The sequence below is a fragment of the Vanessa atalanta genome, chromosome 25, assembly GCF_905147765.1.
Source record: "Vanessa atalanta chromosome 25, ilVanAtal1.2, whole genome shotgun sequence".
Classification (NCBI taxonomy): Eukaryota; Metazoa; Arthropoda; class Insecta; order Lepidoptera; family Nymphalidae; genus Vanessa; species Vanessa atalanta.
In genome coordinates this window covers 7,496,609-7,521,625 of record NC_061895.1, presented here as the reverse complement: position 1 = coordinate 7,521,625, position 25,017 = coordinate 7,496,609, and the positions used below count along the sequence as shown (strand labels likewise).

Genomic DNA, 25,017 nt, shown 5'->3' with positions numbered 1-25,017 from the left:
TTACCACAGTAGATTTTACCGAGAAGAACCGGCAATAAACTCAGTAGTTACTCTTTTCCACCATTTTAATTAGAGCGTAAGTAAGTAAAGTATAATTTATATATATCTTGCTCAATCAATAAATACCAAGTCCGTATGACAATGTTTTCATTATCATTCATTGATACTATAAATAATAAAAACTTAGTGTAAATAAACATATATGCCTATAGGCACATACATAGTAGGCATTTAGATACACACTGCTTTATCCCTTTCTTTATTAAACATTAGAAAGAAAAAGAAAATATTGTTTTAACAAACACAAAGAACAATATGTTAGGCTAAAATTTCAAGACGCGACGAAATTAACTTATCGCGTTCACGCAAATACTGAATAATCAATAATTATCACGAATACTGAAAAAAAAAATTAATCGTTCCAAAAACCGGTAAGTAACTTTACATAATTATCTTTGTGTGGTATGATTGTGTTATATATTTTGTTTATATGTAATCTCTATTTAAAATAAAAGTCGCTTCCGCCGTCTGTACGCTGAGATGTTTTATTCGTCGCAAAGGATTTTAATGTGGTTTTTATCAATGAACAGAGTGATTCAAGAGGAAGGTTTATATGTATAACTAGCTGTGCCCGCAACTTCGTGCGCGTTTAAATTCAACAAAGAAATTATTATTGTAGCCTAAGTTACTCCTTATATCCTTATATCTATCAGCGTTCTGCCAGTGAAAGTTCCGTCAAAATCGGTCCAGCCGTTCCAGAGATTAGCCGGAACAAATAAGCAAACAGACAAAAATTTTGGTATATGTACCATGTATACATACATATGCGTTTAAAAAAAAGCGGTTATTTTAATATTACTAACAGACACTTCAATTTTATTATATATATAGATACATGCATATTATCGTAAAGAAAACCCGCGAATTACAAATTTGTTCTTCAATGTTTGTTCTTCAATGTAAAACTTGTATATAGAACCTTATTGCACTCGTGTGAAGACAGGGCGAGTATGTAGTTTAGTGATAAAATCCAAATAACAGTCATTAATTGTTATATTAAAATACTATACATTGTATACAATATTTCGTGAGAAAAACAGTAATGAGGTAGAAGGTTAACTCTGACTCAAGATAAATTTTATTAATTTTGACTTTAAAGATTTACTCACAACTAGTTTTCGCTCGCTGGTTTGCAACGTATGTGCAAAATATCATTATAATAGAGAAGTAAAAACGTCAAAGTTTTACTAATAAAAAAACTTACTTTTGGATTTATAATATTAGTAAGTATTTTGTTTATACAACAAATCAATTTTACCGATTGAACATTAAATTAAGATAGTTTTTAATTTAAAGCTCTAATCGAGCAGAGATATAAAATATAAAATTACGCAATGAATATATCTGTTATATCGTCAATAATTTAGAAGGTGCAAACATACGAGACATTTCACACAGGGTCTAGAGAGGGATACACCTCCGAGAGGTTGACTTTGACCCAGAACCTTAAGCAGTGCGAGAAATGATTCATTAGCCAATAACCAATAACATAGATATGACTTAAAGATTATATATATTGAAACAAAACTTTATAGGAACCATCTGGAACCAAGACACTGCAAGGGAAAATCGTCTTTACTGATATAATTTAAGCAAATGGTAAAATATCGATGTCAAATGAATGACTTTGTCACTTGACTCTATTTAGGTCGTTCATTGATAGCATTGCCGCCATTAAATATACTATAACGCGTTCCCATTACGACGATCGTTTTAATCGTGTAGAAAATTTTACTGATAATATTTAATGTCGAATATATTAAAGTGTAGGTAATTTTCGTCGCAATCCATAATATATATTTGACATTCTGCGGTTATACTTGAGGAAAAATCAAATAGTGTTTATGTTTTCGTTAGCATAAATACAAGATATATAAAATACTTTACGTCGTCAAAATAAACAATAGCATAGCGTGCCAAATTTACTGTGAAGCGAATCGAGCTGTAGGCCCGAGCAATCCAATGTGTCAGACACAAACTAGCACACACAACGTTGTCCGGTTCAATTGACATAAATTGTCCACGCTTATTTACTCACAAAAAACACGTGCGTTTTAAATGCGCGAGGTCACGGCGTCCGCTCGCGTCGCCGGTCAGAGTGACACTGACGGGCAGCCTTTGATACGCAACGAGCCGGCGCCTGCGCATGCTATCGGGTGTTCAACGGGTAAATTGTCGATGGAAATTGTTTGCAATGAATGTTTGCATGGAAGGTGTGATGTAAGCGTCCACCTTATTTTTCCTTCCTCCATCCTTTACTTGCATTACATGATACGACTAATCGCGATACTTGATCTTAGTAATAGCAACACCTGCGTGATAACGGAGGTCAAATTAATTATCCTTTTTAAAAATAATTCGAATTGCATTCTAGTAAAAACTGAGTATTATTTTTATCTCATTTTTATATAACATACAGTTACACGTGGTGTCATTTAAAAATTTCACATACTTATATATGAAACCTTTAAGTTTAATCGGAGGTTTTCGATAAAACGCGCAATTCGTAAGATGAACACATACAAAATATGTTAAATCATTCACGAACGAAACAACGTGTGCCAAAAAACGTTCGCACAAAAATTTCACAACGAATTACAAAACAAACACTAAAGTACAATCTGCAGACTGCATCATAAATAACGATACGATGCGCGTGCGCCTGGCAACCGCTTGACGGATGACCACAACCCCCTGACGTGTAATCGAAACTTGGCGAAGGATCTCCAACCTTACAGCCCGAGAGGAAACTAAAAGCTAATTTAAGAACCAAAACACAGGTTGATGATATTATTAGAACAGAAACAGCTGTTAAATCTCCGCCTTTTGCGAGTGTGGGTTTTGCGAATACATTGATTTGATGAACCAGTAATTCATTAATGAATTACAAACGTCTGCATTAAACAGATTAGAACTGCTTTTAAACAAGTGATTTATCAAAGCTTCGACAGTTGGAGATTAGTCATTTCTAATGCTGGTCGTTGATATCTACTGTGATACAGTTTTTACTGATACAATGGTTGGTGCGATTCTTCTATTGATTATCTATCTATAAAAGCCTGTAAATATCCCACTCGTTAAGGAGTTTAGGATTGGAGATTACTCCAACATGCTGATACAAAGTGGATTATTATTGATAGGATATGTTGCATTGACATGTCGAATTCTGTTAAGAATATTTTCTTTAAAGGCCAATTTTCAAATCATTTTTTGTTGTTTTGAACTACCTTCTAAATATTCAACTTCGAATTAAATTAGTATTTTCTTGTAAATTAAATTTTATTTATAAGGCACATTATCAAAAATTATCAAAAATCCCTGCTCTGACGCATGATTAATTTTATTACTTGGTTTCATAATTTATTCTCTTGCATCTTTTCAATTATTACGAAAGTTTTTTTCTTAATTTAAAAATATATATATTTAGAAAAGAGTTATTTCTACTAAACCAATTCTGGTGTTCGTTCAAGTCGTTGTCTTTTATTTTCATTATTTTTACTCAATTATAAAATGATTTATGTTCTGGTATCAACATTTAATTATAACCCAATATATAGAATTATCCGACTGGAAGCGAAAGGCGAAAAACCGGGTGATAGAGCACCTTGAGAGAGAATTATTTTGCCACCAAGAGAAGTCTTTGCCCAGCAGTGGACTACGATATGATAAATCATGATCATGGAGAAAGAACTTAACTAAATTAACATTCACACAGGAAAATCTTCAAAAAAAAAAACAATAGAGGATTTCTAAAATGTGCGCGGAATATTAAATTATGTATAAAATTACGTACAACCAAACGTTTTTTGCGAATTCCACTATCGTACTGTCTGCATTCAAGAAACTCCTTTAAAAATCAGCTTAGATGATACCGAGTGTTATATTAAGAAGAGATGTCAACGAACTTACAAAGGATGCGTGATACACTTAAATGGCATAATCTACCCACGCAGCGCATCAACGCAATGTTTATAATTGCCATACTTCCTACATCGAGCTTGGAAGTGGAATAAAATGACATATAAATTCAAACTTGACCAAAAATTTTATAAAATAAAACTTAATATCATTCAAAATATATTGCCAAAGTTAATCAAAAACGATTGGTTGTATTTCCTGTAAATAGGGGGGAATTTTCAGACACTAAATATTATAAATAAATACACGATATAATAAGTAATAGATAGAAATGATTCAAAAGTTCGTCCGAGTAAACACTACGCATTTTTCACTTACTTAATCTATTTTTTAGTACATCACACCGAGTCGTCGAGAGTAAACTTCGAAAAGACAAAGCCAATCCCAACAGTGGGACATTAACGGTTTACTAAACAAAAAACTTGCATATAAACAAACACCGACCTAGTCATCTTACATAATGAAGATTACATGGCATTCAACCAGATATATTAACCAACTCGCTTGACACTTTGTTTTGTACTCTATACACTTCACTTCAAGATGTTAATCTCACTAAAGGATTTCACTCATATCCGGCACATTTCACAAACATCACATACACCAAAATTAAAAATTGAACACTCAGTTTTTCGCGGGAACTTTCGAATTAGAGGACGCCATATTTAATTTGTGAATTTTTGGCGCGCTGTAATCGCTCGGGAATCGCGTCTAGCGTTTGCGGAGCGCTTCGTCGGAGCACATTCTAAAATAGACAACGCAATTGGTAGCGGTCTGCCAGACGACCAGACGTAGACTATTAGGCTGGCTTTTCACAGATTTTACAAAAACAGATGTGATGAGCCACTTATAATGAGTATCGTGAATTTTTATTTTTTTGGAAAGTCATACTTGCGTGTTTTTGCAATGAACGTTTACATTTAAAACACTAGCATTGTAGGAAATATAATCCCATTCTTACAACGTCATTGCGCTGTCAACCACAGGATCTAAGATGTTATGCCCCTCGTGCTTGTAAATACATTTTCTCGCTCAACACTCAAACAGGATCACGACGATTCAATGTATTGCCGCCGCTAGAATAACTAGTGAGACTTACGTATTTGATATCAGATATAAGCATCATGTTGATTCACTATAACACTTAACTATGAATTAAAATAAAAAATACAAAACAGATTAAACGAAAAATATGGAAAGCCATCCTAATACATAAGAAAACTGCAAAACCGCGATGTGCACCGGCCACAACCTTCACTAACACCCCAAAAATACTCGCATGTCTATTTTGTTATCGCTCTAGTTCAATACCTGTGTACATGTATGTTTATTTGTGTGATAATTTATATGAAACTGATCAAACAATGTTAAACCAGATCAACGAAAATAAACTGAGAATTTCCGCTTCAGGTATGATTCACCAAAAATGTTCAAAAACATGTAAGTAGTTCTAATATTATCACAAATTTTTGATATACGTTAACTATGATATATGTAACAATTGTTTACCCCACTATTGGATTAAGGCCATCTCTCCCTTCGCAGAGAAGGTTAGAACCTAAATCCAACACGCTGCTCCAATGAGGGTTTGGTTAAGATACACATTCAAGTTTCTTCTCGATATTTTCCTCCATCGTAGAGAAAAAATAAACACAAATTAAGCACATGAAAGTTCAGTTGTACTTGTCTGGGTCAATTAGTTCTAACTACTGAATCATTTAGGCTCGATTAGAATGGACTATACCAACTCTATACCAAGTCTTAAATATATTTGCGTATTATGTAAAATAGTATTTAACTGACCTCAATGTTTGTTAAAAATACTTTATCGTAAGTGCTTGTGAAATTGTAACAAGAAATATCAACATGCCAACATTTATGATAGTAAGTTGACGGCCCGTAAATGAGTCATTACTTGCTTGAGGCCTACTCTTCTCTTCAGAATACCAATCCACTACGTTGTTCCAATTCGTTGGATGCACACGTGGCACAATTTCATCAAACACATGCAGGTTTTCTGACGATGTTTTCCTTTACCGCCGGCAATGGAACTTGTAAGAACAATTAATTTAATTTTCATACACTTAATCGGTTATACTCTTTATATAAATTACGCAGAAACTTGGAAACTTTATTGGTACAATTATATCTTGTTTCAGTAATATTTGCTCCACGAAAGACCTTCGATTCGGCATCACAAGACCGACTAATCAAAACACCGAATCGCTACTGTTGATATTATTTAATTATAAATTAAAACATTTTATTTGACTAGTGAAATTAATACTGGGTAAAGTAACTGCCTAGTACATAAATCGCTGCTGAGCTAAGGTCTCCTCTATTCTTAAGGAGAAGTTTTGGAGCATTTTCCAACCGTGCAGATGGCTCACATGTAGCAGACTTACAAAACTCAGACTGACTTTGCACTTGCAACCTATTAGGTTTAACGTGTTCCAACCAATGAGATTTCTAACAAGCGAGTACTCAGCTAACCTAACAGCTATAATAGGATGAGTTACTTTATCATACATAATTCTGACTCATGACTAAATTTTATACACGAACGATATAAAATCCTTTGTGTATTACTTTACACGTTATCAATTGAAACGTCTTTACATGGCACAAAAAATATGTAAACAGACAGAAATGTTAACAACGGATTATGTTTAAACAAACGAAGCGTGTTTTATTAACTAGTTTTTTTCCATTAACATAAGTGTTATAGTCGTTCTGAATACCAGGAATTGTACTGGACGAAGGCGAGAGTTTAATGAAGCTGTATGAATCATTGTAATAATGCCAATTAAATTTTGCTATATGTTTACAATTCGGTTGTTTTGTCTCAATAGATGGGTTCAGTTTGGTAAACTATTCGGACTGGGTATATTGGAATATCGCCTGAGTCTTTAACATCTTAAAGGAAAATCTAAATTTTACAATCCAAAACTGATTTGTCTCGCTGGAAAACACACGCACTTAGGTTAATACTGTCAATAGTCAACTTAATTTTTAAATGACCATTTGTCTAAATATTATTTTATGTTAAATATGGGTTTTGGTCCAAATATACATAATCATCATCACAAGCCCGTGTCAGTCCACAGTTGGGTATAGGCCTTTCCCATGGCACGCCACTAAACTCGATATTCAGCTCTGCCCCTACAATCCCTCGCTGCCTTACAAATATCATCGTCCCACCTTGCTACAGGAAACCATACACGTTTGCCGAAACTTGTATGGTGTCCTGTCAAGAACCAATCTGCTCGAATGGCTATTAGCTCCGCGGTACATTGTCACTTCATCTTGTGGATTTGCTATAAACTTATAAACAGTTTACAATGTTTTCCCATTAAAGCTCTCGACATTTTATATCTCTGATCACATTTTATTTATTACTTTATATTCCGCAATACTGAATAGTGTTTCATATAAGATTAGACGTTAGTCAATTGTTTTATACAAAATGTGTAATGAATACGTATTCACATATTCAAGATTTTAATTATTAAGACGTTTAAACATGAATAGTATACTAACTTGAATGCATGAATAGATGTTGGAACGAGCGCAATCTGGTACATAACACCTTAATCACTCACCTTGTTTACGGATAATATCAACAAACAGACAGACACGACGGCAAGTGAGCTATTAGTGAGACAGGTTTGGTTTTATTCAACGAAATAAAGACTGTATTCGTCATTTTTACGTCATTTCTATTATTTTAAGGTGAATTTATCGTGTGTTCATTATTATGGTAATTAGCTGATATCGTTTGGAACAGTGGTTCTCAATTTGTGGTTCGTGAAACACTGCCGCCGTAAACCAACTTTGATCTTTCGAGGAGTAAATTAAATACAGAATTAATAACAGATTTTCAGATTCCATTTCGTTAATAAAAATAATTAAAAAATGTTAAAAATTATTTCATTTTTGAAGCCTAGCTAATTGATTTTATTAAACAGTTATGCGTTTTCCGTGTCTTTGTTACCCCTGTTTTAAAAACTCCCGAGAAGAATCGTAACTGCTCTATACTAAATATTTAAATAAAGTGTTCCACGATTCCAAAAAGGTTGGTAGTCTCTGGTCTGAAAAAACAGCGACGCCATATGTGTACATTTGACCGATGATTCGATCCGCGCTGATAACATACATTACCATGACACGTAGATGAGCTATACTGGTGTTTGTCTTGGACGTTTCAACTCATCAATTTCCATTTTTTATTTTTTTTCGAAATGTGTATTTTGTTGGCCCTAATGGCCTCTACAGCGCCACTCAGCGGGGTAGGCAAATTAAATTACTCAAGGCTGGATGTTGATTTCACTTAAGGGTGCCTCCTGTGAGGACCTCGGCTTAGGAAGCCGTCGTCGACTAGAGGGATAAATTTCTTATTGGAGACGGTGTAGTATAAAGCGTTTTATTGTAAATTTGATCGTCTTAATGCCACGCAAAAATTAACTCTTCCATCTCCGAGTATCGTGGCCAAGGTTCTTTTTCAATTAAGCTGTGTCTATGACCAATTAAAACGCTTCAATTCGGCACGCTAAATCTTGAACACATTCAATCGGAATAGTATTCAATTAATTGAAGCCAATGGTCATTTAAACCTTTGAATGAAATCGTATACAACTTCATTTAAGTCCACGTTATTAATTCTGTCACATGTTAAAAAGATAATTATTTCTAAGTAATATTATACAAACTTTTATTTGACATATTTTATAGCCAGTCAATTTATTTCAATCTTGCTACTAAATATGGAACCCGTTGCACATTATCGATCGATTTACAATGTTGCACACACATTTAGTTTCGTAGGCAAAACAATTTAGTATACATACATAAATTATTATACATTTTTTTTTAAATATAATAGAACATTTGCCTGAACATAGCCTAAGTCACATTGTACAAACTCCCGGTAAATAGAACTTATACTGACAGGACATTTGATATCTCTTTCTCGTGTTTGGTATTAAAAAAGGGACAGCAATATATTTTCCTTACAAAGCAGAATCAGCATTGTAAGACTTGACACGATCATATTCATGTCATAATATTATTATTATTTTGAATGCAATTTCAGTTACCTTAGCTCATTCGCATCTCATCGTATGCCATACTAATTTTAAATGTTAAAAGATAAATTTGGAATTGGAATGAAATGAGAACATTAACAGACTGTAAAATAAAATCCATTATTTCATTTATTAGATGTTAGGTAGGTATTTCATTTATAGTGTTTAATAATACAGCTAGAGTTCTTCATATTTTGCTCTCTTATGATATAATAACTTGAAGAGTTTTGGTTGGTACCAACTAATGTAAGAATATATATGAGACATTTTACTCATTTTACTTGGTAGGTTGGTACCTACCCAGAAGAACTTGTACAAAGCCCTACCACCTCTAATAAATGTAAATTAAAACATATTCATATTATAAAGTTATTGGTGCTGTTTGTTTGTTTCCCTCCCTTTTGAGGAGAAGGTTTGGAGCTTAATTCACCACGCTCCAATGCAGGTTAGTACCCATGGCAGAAAATCATTGAAGTTAGACACATGCACAAAAAAAATCCTAACGATGGTTTCCTTCACCGCCAACCACAAGACAAAGAACACAAATTAACCACAAAAAATTCAGTGGTGCATGCCGATTAAAGTCCGCGATCATCGGTTAACATAAAAATAAAATGGATCAATCTAGAAATTGCGATAAAATATATTCTTAGAAAGATATCTTGTTATGTGTGACTACTTGTCTAGTCTCTACCCAACTAGATTAAGATGGTACATTATCGTTATTTTCTGTATGATAATTATTAATACCCATATTAATAATTGCCTTCAATTAAAATTGCTTACGTAGGTTTGAACAGAACAGACCAAGGCTTATTCCTTGCAATCGAAGCATGGACCAATCATCACGGTGAATACGCATGAGATGAGTTTGAAATAGAAGTATTACGAGTGTTACGTCTGTGTGATAGTAAAATTAGTTATTCGTATTCGTGACGTCAATTCCCGTCACGGCCGATTCTGTGACGTATGAACGAGACCACTCATTATTTGGCCGGAGATGAAACAACGCGAACTGCGTAGTATATTACATGGAATACTAAAATGTTGAACTGAATTTGTTCAGCTAGTTTTACTATTCGTAATTTGGACAAATAACAAACTGTGAATTTAAACATGTAGCTGTAATAGACATACGAAAGCAATGGAAATTTTTATATGTTTTAATTATTAACAGCATAAGAGAGCCGAGATGGCCCAGTGGTTAGAACTCGTAGATCTTAACCGATGATTTCGCATTCAAACCCAGGCAAGCACCAATTAATTTTCATGTGCTTAATTTGTGTTTATAATTCATCTCCGGCATATGTTCCATTTCAACGAAATTCAGCCACATGTGTATTCCACCAACCCGGATTGGAGCAGCGTGGTGGAATATGCTCCAAACCTTCTCCTCAAAGGGAGAGGAGGCCTTAGCCCAGCAGGGGGAATTTACAGGCTGTTAATGTAATGTAACAGCATTATTAAGTTATCAAAGTTGATACAGGAATATGATCGGTCAACAATAAATTAGTTGTCAATATAATTCTAAAGCTGTCAATGCATTTTGTCTTTTTAAATTCTATTTTAAAATAGATTGTCGGACCGGCGAATTGTTTATTTGATTGTAAGTGGTCACCACTTTCTATAGGCATTGGTGCTGGAAGAAATACGAATTATCTAACACATCGCCAATGCGCCTTGGGAACTAAAATGTTATGTATTTATTTATCTAGTTGTAATGGCTCACCCACCCTTCAAACCAGAACATAATTATACTAATTAGCGCCGTTGTGTTGTCAAATACGAGATGAGTAATACAAGGAAAATAAGATTACATTGATGATCTGTTTGTTGTATTACTTTTATATTTTGTATCAAATTTAATTAACATTACGAAACTCGTATAATAAATTTAACAATCAAAAACATACAAGTGATATTACTTGTCACATAATCGTAACTCATAATCCACATCTCATGCCAAGGTCTTGCAAGGGCTCAGCCTGTTTATTGACCTCAAAAGAACAATTACAATACAAACCATTTATTGAAACCGCCTCAGGCTGGCTCGGGCCGATTATAATTCGAGTCATTCATAGTTTTAATGTGACACGGACATGGTACAGTCGATCATTATAATTTATGAAGGATTTATATATATCGTCAGTAAAAATTAAAGGGAATATTGGAAAATAAGTTGTAGAGTTATGATAGTAAATATCATTTTACAAAAGTACCATTTTGGCTCTTAAGCCTTTCTTCGTTTTCACTGACTATATGATGAACATCTGACCGATTTCGGCCACGACGTTTTCAATAGAAATTACTCAAGACGTATTATAGTGCACAAGTCTATGCCTGAAAACACAAGTGCACTGTCTAATTCCTTGCTTGCAGACGGGATAACAATTATTGTATGGAAAATAAATTAAGAATATTGTGTACGAGTATATTATATTCATAATATAGCGGACGGAGATGGCCCAATGGTTAGAACGCGTGCATCTTAATCCATGATTTCGGGTTCAAACCCAACAGAATTTTCATGTGCTTAATTTGTGTTTATAATTCATCTCGTGCTCGGCGGTAACGGAAAACATCGTGACGAAACCTGCATGTGTCTAATTTCAACGAAATTCTGCCACATCTGTATTCCACCAGCCCGCACCTTCTCCTCAAAGGGAGAGGAGGCCTTAGCCCAGCAGTGGAAAATTTACAGGCTGCTAATGTAGATGTAAATAGCGGACGGATTTGTGAACGAATCGGGAAGTTACCCGCGCCGCGTGTGTCCACTGCCGGCCCGGTACCGTGAACGAGACGATTGAGAGTCGACTCGGTACGCGCACGAAAACAACTATGGCGTCCGCTCTTGCGCCGTTTATCTGTTTTAATTGATAGTTGTTAGTTATGTAAACTGCTTATTAATTTAAAAATCATTGTTCACATACAGTAAAGTGCATTTTCTTGAGACCGCTTTTATTATTTACACGCCCGCTATAATATATTTACATAAGAATTATTAACATTAAGTCCTTAAATATATACAAATATGAATTAAAAACAGTTACTGTATAAAACTTGACCGCGTAGAACAGTGGCAAAAGTGCTAGCAGCATTTCCCCGTTTAACCTCTCACCAGTGGAGGCAAGAAGGTGATGTGATACTTTTAATGAAGCTTTTTGTACTACTACTTCAAGAGCAAAGTGTATCGACAGCCAATGGGAACATAAAGTAATTTGACATATACATGTATTGTATATAGACCAGAAAAGGTTCTACAGGTTATATACAAATATATATTGCTATGATAATGTTGGACTATTGAAAGAAATAAATTAATAAAATACACATGAGATATACCCTCAAAGATCTGTGAGAAGATGTCGGCGGTGATTTAAGTGTGCTTATAAATGTATGCTTATATATGTTCTTAGAGTTTTTATATATTTGAGTGTATATGTATGTGTAATCAAGTGACTTATATAAATGATCGGCTGCCCTTTTAAAGTAGTTCAAATCTGCAAATAAAGCTGGATGAATGATATAAAGATGGCGGGACCTGACATAATTCAGAAGCTTTGGTGCATCTTGGAAGAAGCGTATACTATTTACTAATATTTATAATATATCACTAATACTTATAACTACTACTATTAATCTTGAAGTATTACCCTTCGTACATGAATGTACGAGATTACACGAGATTATACAAGATATATGAAATAAGATAAAACACATTAATTTTAAAAGATACGATCAGAAGCGAATACGCAACTACCAATTTTCGGTGATAATTTAATGTTCAAAATAGATCAGGGGGTCAATTCTACTAACAGGTAACCGTTTTGATGCGTTCTCAATTCTATATGTCCCTCAGTTACGGTTAAACCTCACTTTAACCGTAACTGAGGGACAATTCTACTTATTTATATCGGTTTTTCTTTCGATTCGATCGAGACAAATTGACAATTTGTTAGTAGAATTAGCGCATAGAAACCATTTCTGAAAGATGAGTTTCCGAGTCGTTCGCAATATTTGCGAGGACATTTGAGGTCCGTTTTTCAAGTCAGCTTTAACAAGTTTACTTTTTAGTTTAAGTTAGGTATAACTCCATCCGATATACTACCGCCAAACAGCAATACTTAATATTTTCGTGAAACAAGGGACATCACCTGACCATCAGATGACCTATTTAACTATCCTAGATATGATATAATAATAGCAAACTTAAAAGTATTTACATTTTCAATCATCTAGAATATCTTAGACTCTCACTAACAAGTCTGCAACAACAAGAGCCCTCGGCCGTAATAATTAATACCATAATTACAATACGAACCGCTTATCAACGCCTCGCGGCAATTGTAATTTGTGTCATGTTGTCTTAACACTCCTGACACATTCTACTGGTACAGTCGATTACCTATACTAACAGTTGACAGTGACGACACAGCAGGAAACTGATGATAAAGGCACGAATGGAGAGGAGAGAAATACTACCAACAATGGCGATTCACAATAAACCCATCATAGACAAGCTGTTCGGATGCGTCCAGACTAGCCTAAATATGAAGATTCCTACAAAATGCGAAGGTAGATCTGATGGTTTGTCTGTCTTTCACTAATAAACCGAATTTGATGAAATTTGGTATAAAGCGACAACTAACACCTGATGACCTAAAACGCGAAAGCCGCACGCGCCAACTAGTACTATATATACCTATTACTCTTATATATACATACTAGCTGATACTGCGGCTTTACCCGAGCGAGATTTATAAAACACAAACTTCCAACTACAGTTTTACCTCCCCTAGCAGATTTCTATACCCTATAGGGGACCTACCTACCAAATTTTATGTTGGTAGTTGTTAGTTTCTAAAATGTCGTGATTATTCAGTGAGTGGTATTTCGCTTTTATATATGTACATAGATTTTATAAGTATACATAATAATATACGAGGTACATAAAAAAAAATTAGGATGAATTAAACAAGAATAAAAGTATACACACATGATACGTGACCGAGTGTACAGTTACAGTGTAATGTTTTAGATCGCTCTGACAGCTGTGATAACGTGTGACAAGCTAAGAACGTTTACCTTAGTTTTATATATATTTACAGTATACATAATTGTAGTGCTTTTCAAAAGTAACATTTAGATAATAACATTTGCTTTTTAATTATAAACAAAAAAAAAATCTTTAAACCATCTCGTATAAGAGCTTTTGATGATCACGTTTAGTTACAGAATTAAATTTCAAGCTACTACTCGTTCGGGATATTAGTTTTTCTACTGATATGTATAGATCTGTTCACTTACGTATATAGTATTTTAATATTATTATTTTAACAGATTCAATCTATATTGATAAAACTTACCAACGAATCTATTTGACGATTCTTTTAGCGAAGATGTTACTGTATAACTTACCTGAAATAAAAATATACATATTAAAATGAGAGCTAGTGTAACAATGGTGTATGGGCGGTGTTAACCACTTACCATCAGGTGGTCTATTTGCCCGTCCATCTACGCATTACATAAAAAAAGCAATGAATAATAAATATATATTTAAAATACAAACAAATCAAAATATAATTTATTCAGGTAGGCTTTTACAAGCACTTTTGAATAGTCATTTAACAAACTATAATAAGTGAAGCTACCACCGGTTCGGAATGTAGATTCTACCGAGAAGAACCGGCAATAAACTCGGTAGTTACTTATTTCCAACATTTAAAAACACAGTCATGTTAGTTAAACACAATTATATATGTATGTAATGTATTCTGCCTGGAAGTCGACAAGTATTAACTCCACGCTTTTTTATCATCTGTACTGAATAATATACTTCAACATCGTTTTAATGAGTTAAATTAAAAATCAATTCCCGTTCCTTTTAATGCAATAACGAGCTATGAAACGCATTTTGATGAACGTAACCGAGATGAGATTGACCTTGAGAATAGAGGTCGAATTGATGAATATTTAATCAATGAATAGTGCAACAAATTGATTTGATATCGAACTCGCGATCGTAACGAGACTTACGACGATTAATACTCGGCCCACAGGGTAACAAGTTTCGATAAATATGTATCTAACTAATGAACGGAGTTTTGATAGATAAGGATTATGGAGACTGCTTCTTTGGTCTAGTCCAAGGAAACCCGAAGTGGTCTATATCGAACACTTTCGTTGATAACGACCTACAAGGAACAAGAAGAAGTTCCATGATAGTAGATCTTATTTAAGCAGGTCGAGCCTTTAATATTTTTTTTATTTTACAATACCTGATCTGACATATGATATTTTTGTTATCGTTGAATCATTAGCTGGGCTTGGGCTGTCGAAAACCGATTAACATGGCAAATGGTCAACAAGACAAAAAAGAATGGAGACCTCTGGTCTAGCGACTAGCTTACAATGCAGACGCTGATGTTCTAGGTTCAAACTCGAGGTCAATATATTTAATTGGAGTTTTCTTTAAATTCTCAGTAAACAACGTTAAAATTAATTCATTGAAAACTTTTGGTCTTAATCGAACTTGAGCTGAAAACCAAATTTTCACTTATTGATCTTATAACACAAGGCTCTTCAAAAAGTCAATTCTCAGTCAAATATATTTGTCCATCACTAGCGACAGGCCCCGGCTTTATTTATATACTCTATAGCACTCAGCTATAATGTAAAAATACAAATAGAACACAATTTAGAATTGAAACATTATTTCCGGATAATCACTATCAATACGCCACATACAAATAAACAAATTTTACCCTCCTTTATAATAAAATGAGCCGAGATGGCCCAGTGGTTAGAACGCGTGCATCTTAACCGATGATTTCGGGTTCAAACCCAGGCAGGCACCACTGAAATTTCATGTGCTTAATTTGTGTTTATAATTCATCTCGTGCTCGGCGGTGAAGGAAAACATCGTGAGGAAACCTGCATGTGTCTAATTTCAACGAAATTCAGCCACATGTGTATTCCGCCAACCCGCATTGGAGCAGCGTGGTGGAAAATGCTCCAAACCTTCTCCTCAAAGGGAGAGGAGGCCTTTATCCCAGCAGTGGGAATTTACGGGCTGCTTATGTTATGTTATATGTTATGTTATAATAAAAAAGGAGTATCACAACTTCTAATACAAGTCTTAACCATTATGTCATATTGACAACTAATCTTACGTTTAAATTAATGAACGGTTTCAAATGATTGACAAAAATTAATTACAAGTTCATTATGCCATAGGTATTACAAAAAAACACCTCAAGCAATTTGTTCGTGAATAAATGTGCTTCGTTATATGAATGACTCTCTATCTCTTTCTGTTATGTAATTTTATACGAAATATAATATATAAAAAAACCCGGACAAGTGCGATTCGGGCTTGCGCACTGAGGGTTCGTATCACCGCGCAATAGGAACTGAAAGATGTACCAGGTTATTTTAGGATATAGACTTTTCATAGGTTTTTCTTTAAATTATAATAAATAAATAAATATTGGACAACATCACATAATCAGATCATCGGATCATCGGAAAATCAGAAGTAAGGACGGTACCACAAACACCCAGATCCAAGACAACATAGAAAACTAATGAATTTTTTCCACATCGACTCGGCCGGGAATCGAACCCCGGTTTACATGGGTACCCATGAAAACCGGTGTACATACTACTCGACTACGGAGGTCGTCAAAGTTAGTTTCCTTAATTTTTTTTCAGCGACATATCTGAAAAAAATACAACAAATTTACAAATAACAAAAAATTTACGATCGTTTTTTTTTTCTATAGTTTTGCGACAAGATTAACCTTGCTAAATTTCATGATTCTAGGTCAACTATTTACGATTTAGTATGACAAACCATGATACCGCGTACTTTAGTGATGTTATTAATTTCAACTCTATACCTCAACGCGTTCTTCAGAAAAAGGAGCTTGATGTTTTATAAGGGTTCCTTTTTACCTTCATAGGTACGGAACCCTAAAAACTAGTTTCCGTTCGCAGAATCCCTCGCGTGTGGTTGATAGGTTAGGTCCTTTACTACATCTATGACAACTTGTATTAAAAAGTCTATATTTATTTATTCATTAAAATATTTGCACATCAACTTTTAACTGAAAATATTAACATTTGATATAGGTAGCATACGAATATGTCTTTAAAAGTGTGAATAACATCGATCATGATCGCTTGAATAGGTAAACGTATAAATATAATGAACAAACTTAATTTTCCAATTATGACATTAGTAGGGATGTATTTTGTCACTATACAGGTAGCCAATGTTCAGGAGAATATGGAACATGAACATCTATAGCACCGGGAGGCTTGCAGGCGCGTTGCCGGCTTTTAAAAATGTCTCTTTTTTTGAAGGTTTCCAAGAGCTATCGGCTCGAAAAAACCGCCGTCGAAAGCTAGTTTCACAGAGTGGTTGTACGCGGCAGAGAGTGCCTATCGCTATCGCTATATAGTTGGATTTTTGGACATCTAGGTGATTAAACTTTATATTTTACAGACAGATTTACTTTCGTACTTATAATCAATATAGATATATTAAAACTATAACATTTAAGTGTTTAAGGAGCACAATATATTGTCTGTCAGTTCGGTAGCTGTCCGTCTATCTGTCACGCTCTATGATCTGAACTATGCGACCTAGAAAGTTAAAATACTCTGTGTTTCAAAACAAGTTAAAAAATAATGTATATCATACTTATTGTTGTCATTGCCAGCTTTGAACTGAAGTAGTTTTAACGCAGACCACGATATAAAAAGTAATATTCAGTCTTCCTTATATATAACGTTCGTGTGTCTACTAAAATCCTACAAAATATTTTTCTATTGAATTTTGATAATTTAAAGGTTTTAAATATCAAATAATAAAAGTAGAAGTGGTTGTTCAGGTCAACCTGTTAAAGGATACCTGGTAAGTGGGCACTTTCCTTTAAATTTGAACCGTTATTTATAACCTTGGTGTCTAAGATTAATATCTTAGGCACCAAGGTTAGTTGCGCATCTGTCCTTTGGTTAAACTGTCTCACTCACCCTTCAACCCGACAAAATAAAAGTAAGTATTGCTGTTTGACGGTTGAATATATAATGAGTGTATGGTACCTACGCAAACGGGCGCGCACATAGCCCTACCACCAAGTACTAATATTAAAATGCAATAAAATAATTTACTTTTAAAAAAATTTAATAATGATTGTAAAATTTCTACAAATATTAAACACTAAAAGTTGCTATAAACAAAAAAAAAAATAAGTTTTCGCTTTTGAAAATTTTCCATAACACAATACTATACTAAGATCTCGTGTGTACCATATACCGCGTTAAGGACAAACATTCAGGTCACTACCCATACTAATGACTGCGACCTATCGCGCTCGTCATATGGAATTTTTATTGCGTATCTAATTATTTGATAGAGACATAGTTAATATCAATCTGTAGCATAGTATATATCTGACAAATATATGTAAACGAGGCTTGAGGTGTAGAAATGAACCAGTGACGTTGTCGACTCATTTCGGTAAAACCTTCGTTGGTAGATTTTATTGAAAAAGTTATTTTATTTAATTCAACAATGATTTATTTAAGAGAGGTGTAATTAATATTTTTTATAAAAATATTTGTAAATAACTTTAAACTGATCAGTTTATAACTTTGATAGCTGACCTATAGTCTAATCCAATCAAAGAAGGAATAAAGGTAAACAAACTTTAGATTTACGTATTCCAAGCAATTCGGTAATACCTCTGCTATATATATTTTTTTAGTTAAATAAATAAATATAAATATTATAATATTTGACAATATCACATACATTACTCTGATCCCAATGTAAGTAGCCAAAGAACTTGCGACTAGCTGAAACAGCGGCTTTACCCGCGCGAAAGTTATAAAACACAAACTCCCAAACTCCGTTTTACTCCTTTAGAGAGTTTCGTAAAACTTCATCCTTAGCGGATGCCTACACCCTTCCTGTCAAATTTCAAGTTTGTAAGTGTTTAGTTTCTGAGATTTCATGATTAATCAGTGAGTGATATTTCGCTTTTATATATATATATGGATTACTGACAATATGCTGAATCAGTTAATCTACCAATAATATATAGCGCGAGGAAACGATTTTGGGTAATCCATTCGGACGCTTCATACAGTCTCATAGTTACTTAGATCCTTATCTCATGACGGACACACATTTCGAATGAATTCTTATTTTTCCCATTCAAAGTAACTTTTACTATTTTTTAAACCACGAACGTGAATTTTAGCGGGCGATTGTACCAGTGAGATAGTGTTTATAAAACATCTCTGACTGCGGCAATTTGTATGTATAGCGTCGTTAAATAAATTAAAAAAAGACACAAACAAATTATCTTTCTAATGACAAGCGGAAACGCCAGCAAAGAGTCCACTTTATAACAATAATATTCAAATTTAAAATTGATAATAACTTATTAAATTTAATTGCATGAGAATTATTTACGAACAAAAATAATGCAAATCAAAGTTAAAAATATCTATGTCAAAATTTAAATTAGGTATAATTAGTAACGGATAACGGATGTATTACTTATAATATATGTTTACATATTAAATAAATAATATGTATGTCTATTAATAAATCTAATCTTAAAACCAATTTATTTATCATTTATTTCTTTATTTCAAAAAATATATTATCATTATGCAATCATAATGAAATGAAATTATTTTTAAATTTTCATTTTAAAAAGACTGTTTTAATTTTCGACACAAACATAATTTAATAAATTTTTGTCAAAATAATGTTCATTTTCAAAGTAGGTGCTATTTTTTTTATAGACTTAAAAAAATCTTTACGCCATCTAGCGGAGGATGAGCCAACTGTTTAGTGGAGCAAAACTTGGCAATGCCATGTTCGCGTTACGTCGACAGATAGAGCTAGTTGACGTAATACTAACAATAAAAAAAAAAAGAAAACATTGTGAAAGTTCAACGAACAGAATTTAATGCGTTTGTAATCGTCTACTTTCCCTGATTATTCGAAGGAATAAACTATTAATAAAACTGATCACAGTCGTTGATATTCAACGTAGAATATTAATAATTTATTGCAAAGATGAAATTTTACAGAGCAACTAATAACTGTAGATAGATTTTGTATATATAAGTAAGAAGATTTACTACTATAAAATACTAAAAATACAATAATAAGAACAAACTGAGCTACTTAGTCTTTTTGAAAGCCAAATTAAATCAGCAAAGTGTTTGTTGTTATAGATCCCATATATGAGAGAGCCTAAATTTCGCTCTTCACTAGTCCTAAAAGTAAAGACGAGACCGCGCGGTGGTTGTCAGAGCTGTCAATTAAGAACTCTAATTAGATTTTCAATTACGGTTGCACCGGATGCTTTTTTTTAAATCATATTATTCGCGGCTCAATAACAGATATAAAAATAGAATAGTTTGTTGAGCAGACATACCATACAAGAATAATAAAAAGATAATTGACTTCATATAAAACTAAGTTTAGTATCAGATTGCAAGCAGTAATAAATTAATAATTTATTTTTATAGACACGAATCAAAAAATTTGGTAAAGGAAAAACAAATCTGTATTATAATTGTAAGTTACCAATATCCGATTTTTTTTATCTGTATCGTTAACCTTGCATCTTGCCAATTTTCGCATAATTTGTCTTTGACAATACATGATGAATTAAATAAATAGTCGCATGTTAGTACAATATAACACACAGCCAATGGACTTCCATGGAATAACAACTTGATACCTCTATCCCTCCAGTTGGAGAGACTTACGAACAACACGATCTCATAAGCGCTGTGTCTTTATTTTTAAAGGTTAAGCTACCAAATCCTAATAGTACAAGAAGAAAACATTGCACAATCATTGGCAAACATTATAAGTGAGTCAAACCTTGACATTGAGTGCCCCTTCAACCGTAACACCCAGATTTGTGTAACTACCCCCATTCAAATAACAAACAAAAATGTGTTTTTTTTAATAAACATCTCTTGTGTTTTTTTTATGCATTTGACGTCTCTGTCTATTATTTTAATGAGGTTCAATATCTATACATTTTTATTTCAGACAGCGTCACAGATTAAATTTACGATAACTGATTTATATTTTGATTAAATTTATGTTAAGACATAACATTTTAATAATTGTAAAACTGGAGTGATGAGAAACTTGATATTAAGTACCGTTTGTCTTACTAGGAATACGCATCATCTCTCGTTGACTACTTAGAGAGTAACCCAAGCTCACACGGATCAAGTACCTCGTATCGTCTTGGTGTTAAATTAAATTCACGAGTAGAATTCTTGGAGTATCGCTTGTTTTTTAATAAGGTTTTGAAATCCGTATACGTATACCATTAGATTTTTACGTGTTAAATTAAAAAAATAAAAATACATTGTGACATTACAGTGAGACAATTTTAATGTATCTGATTAAATTATGTAACATGGAGCAGAGTGATGGGATTAGGTGCTTAGCATTGTTGGGCGCTTAAGATTTATTTATTTATTTATTTATTTATCCTATATTGCACCCAAACTTTAAACTAAAAATTACATTATTGCTACACAAAGTTATTGTTTATCGCTATTTAAATTTTTTATATTTAGATTATATTTCGATTCATGTAAGTTATCAAAACATATATACCCCAAACATATAGGTAACACCCATTCATCATATATTCTTTAGGAATGAAACGATCGCCTCATGGCTCCCGCTCAGTTGCTTTCGCCGGGTCTTCTCAGGTCATGGCATCTTTTTATTCCGAGCTGGCGGTAGTGTTTAATTTGACAATCAATTAGTTATTGTAATGTTTCTATATAGAATAAAGGAATTTGATTTGATTGGTATTGCTGTGTTCCGGTTGGATGAGAAATTGATCCCGTGTACTCGTACACAACATTTTAGTTGGTTAGGTGATCAAGGTTGATGACGCATTGACGATGTACTCTGTAAGAAATTATTAATATTTCTTAAAGCGCCGCTGTCTATATGACGTTATTATCACTGACCATCTATTCTCCTGTTCACCTACTAACGTTGAAAAAAGGTGCTTATAGTGTCACTATTTAAACTGCAGCCTTTTCTATAATTGTCTAAGTTCCCGGTTTTTCAAGTAATGCATCCAGTTGGATACCTTCTACTTTTTATAGTGGGTACATAAATATTAAATGTGGAGACTAGATGGCCCAGTGGTTAGAACGCCTGCATCTTAATCGATGATTGCGAGTTCAAACCCAGGCAGGAACCACTGAATTTACATGTGCTTAATCTGGGTTTATATTTCATCTTGTGCTCGACGGTGACGAAAAGCATCATAAGAAAACCTTCATATGTCTAATTTCAATGAAATTCACCCACAATAGTGGATATAGTCCGGTCAAATTATGGCTAAAAATGGGTTAAAAAAACTTGAACGAACACAGTTTGGGGATTTTAAGGGTCGATAGGGGGGTGTATTCTGAGCATAAATTCCAATTTGAGGGGTTTCACTGAGGCCAGCTCAAGGTCATTTCGATGGAAACGCGTTTAATTCGATATCTCGAGAAATATCAGTGTTAGGTAAAAAACTGTGTTCGGTCATGTTTTTTTATTTCGTAATTTGACTGGACTAATACAAAGGGAGATGAGGCTTTAGCCTAGCAGTGGGACAGTCCCAGGCGGTTATTTTACTTTTCAATTTTACTTAAATAAAGTGTAGATATGATATCTAATGGGTAATTAAATAAAACGAATATATATTTTGTCGTTAATGGGATCTAAATATGGATATAATCAAAGAACTCTTTAAGAATATTTGAAAGGTTTTTTTAAATAATTAAACTGGAATCTTTAAGATTATTCTTAATGACTGTAACCGTGACGTATCATTGTGCAAATTTTTAAGATGTCTATTTGAATAGATTTGTATTTTATTTATTTTACCTATTTGACGTCATAAGTATGTAACTGAAATATCAAATTCTGAAACACAAATGATGCAGCTTCGTAAAAAACAAGGTATACTTGTATTATCGTGTTGTCTGAACAGTAAAGTGCATTTGCATTGCATTGTGTTGTGAGATGTAATGGATATAGAAAAGCCAGAGATGCATATCTTAATATGACACGATGTTTAATATTTATCTTTGACTCGTTGTTTCCGTTACAAATTTCTCCATCTTTGGTCTAGTGGCCATTTTATACTGCTATAATGAGGTTCGAATTTAAATCTTAAATTCTTTAAGGGCTTTGTGTAAGCCTGTTTGGGTAGGTAACACCAAATCACATATTCTGACGCTAAAAACTAAACACTGCTAGCATTTAGTTTTTTAAGCTAATTTTATGAATGAATCAATGTACCTAATAACAGGTACAAAAGGGACATTACATCTTAATTTCCAAGGTGGTGCAATAACGATGAAGGTGTGGTTAATATTTCTTATAATGCCAAGTTGGTCCGTTTGCCAGTCTTACAAAAAACTTATGGGGTTTTTCCATCTATAAGTTCTTATAACACAGAACAGATCCAGGAAGTATTCCACCCACTTGCAATTAGAAGACTTAAGATTACGTAAACTTGTATTCTGAGACGCCTTCAACTTAGAATGTAATTTACTTCTACGTATTAATATTTCAAATAAAACGAATGAACTAATCGTTATATAAATTTAAAAACCGGATTAAAATGTCGTGGACAGGACTGTGAAAGTGAATACGAAAGTGTCTGAACAGAATAATCATTCGTTATCTTTTATAGATAAATATTCAACACTTTCAGATTTAAGTAAACCCGTTGCAAGTACATATTGTAAGGATGTTGTCCTAACCGATTTCGCCGAAGGTGACTAATCTCAAGATAGACTCAACTACCCTGATTATATTAACACTCTCTAATTCTTTGTATCTCTCTCTCACTCGTGTAGGATTTGCCGTTGCATCCAATTTCATAATCGGATGAAATCAGATGCAACGGATCGAAAAGAGTTCAGACAACGACGGACGAGTTTTTCTACATAAAAAGTTAATAACTTTTTATCGACCCGATTTTGGGTTTGAACCCAGCTCTTCGGAATCTACCGCCTTATATCTAGCCAGTAGACCAGGCAGTCAGTACATATTGATAGCATTGTTGTAAAATATATTATTAATATGTATTAAGTTTTTATTTTATAATATGCTGTACAGATTGGTTATGGGACATAGTTAAAGAATTCTAAATTTATGGTCGGCGCGTGTATGTAGGTGAGGTGATCCTTTGGTTAGTGTTAGAGACTAGCCCTAGCCTCCAATACGGTGCTACGTCATAGGATATAATAATTAATTATATCATTAATAATATCACATTATTATTATTATTATATATATAAATATATAAAATTATTATTGTAATTAATTGATCAATAATTTCTACAACTTTAGTTAATATTATTTTATATGGAATAACATTTAATACTGGCATGTAACACTATTTCTTATTTTAAAAGTGATTGAGCTGTCATAAGGAAAACAATTGGATGATTGTGAGCATTGTAAAAATATAGAGAGAGATTGAAACATCATTGTACAACATAATTTTATTTTTGCCTTCCCGAACTACTGAACATTTATATATTACATTAGTTTTAACGAATACGTACCTACATACATTAACAAATTAATTTTCAAAGGAGGAAATAGTACCAGTTTCCTGGGTATAATGCAACTGGACAATCTTTTAGATGTCGCGGTTTTTTTTTTTATATTAATTTATAATTTTATATCATGTCTGTATAGTTTTTTTTTCTTAATTTGTTTACATAAATATTCTTTAAGTTCGTGTTTGTTTATAAATTATATTTACTTGGTTTAATTAATTACCTCTTTATTATCAAGATGTAATTTAAACAACAGTGAGTTAAGATGCAAAATAAGAATGCGTTAGGTATGTAAATTTTGATAATC

General features: G+C 33.3%; 1 protein-coding gene across 2 annotated transcripts in view; it reads right to left on the bottom strand.

Moving 5' to 3' along the window:
* LOC125073816 (transcription factor EB) overlaps positions 1–25,017 on the bottom strand; it is a 150,659-nt gene that overhangs the window by 83,202 nt on the left and 42,440 nt on the right. Inside the window, exon 1 of one of the 2 annotated variants that reach the window (XM_047684901.1) lies at positions 1,948–2,168. The exons of the other annotated variant lie outside the window; for it this stretch is intronic. The gene's annotated coding sequence lies outside the window, so the exon portion shown is untranslated. Of the gene's footprint in view, positions 1–1,947; positions 2,169–25,017 lie in introns of those variants that run through there. 2 annotated transcript variants of the gene reach the window in all.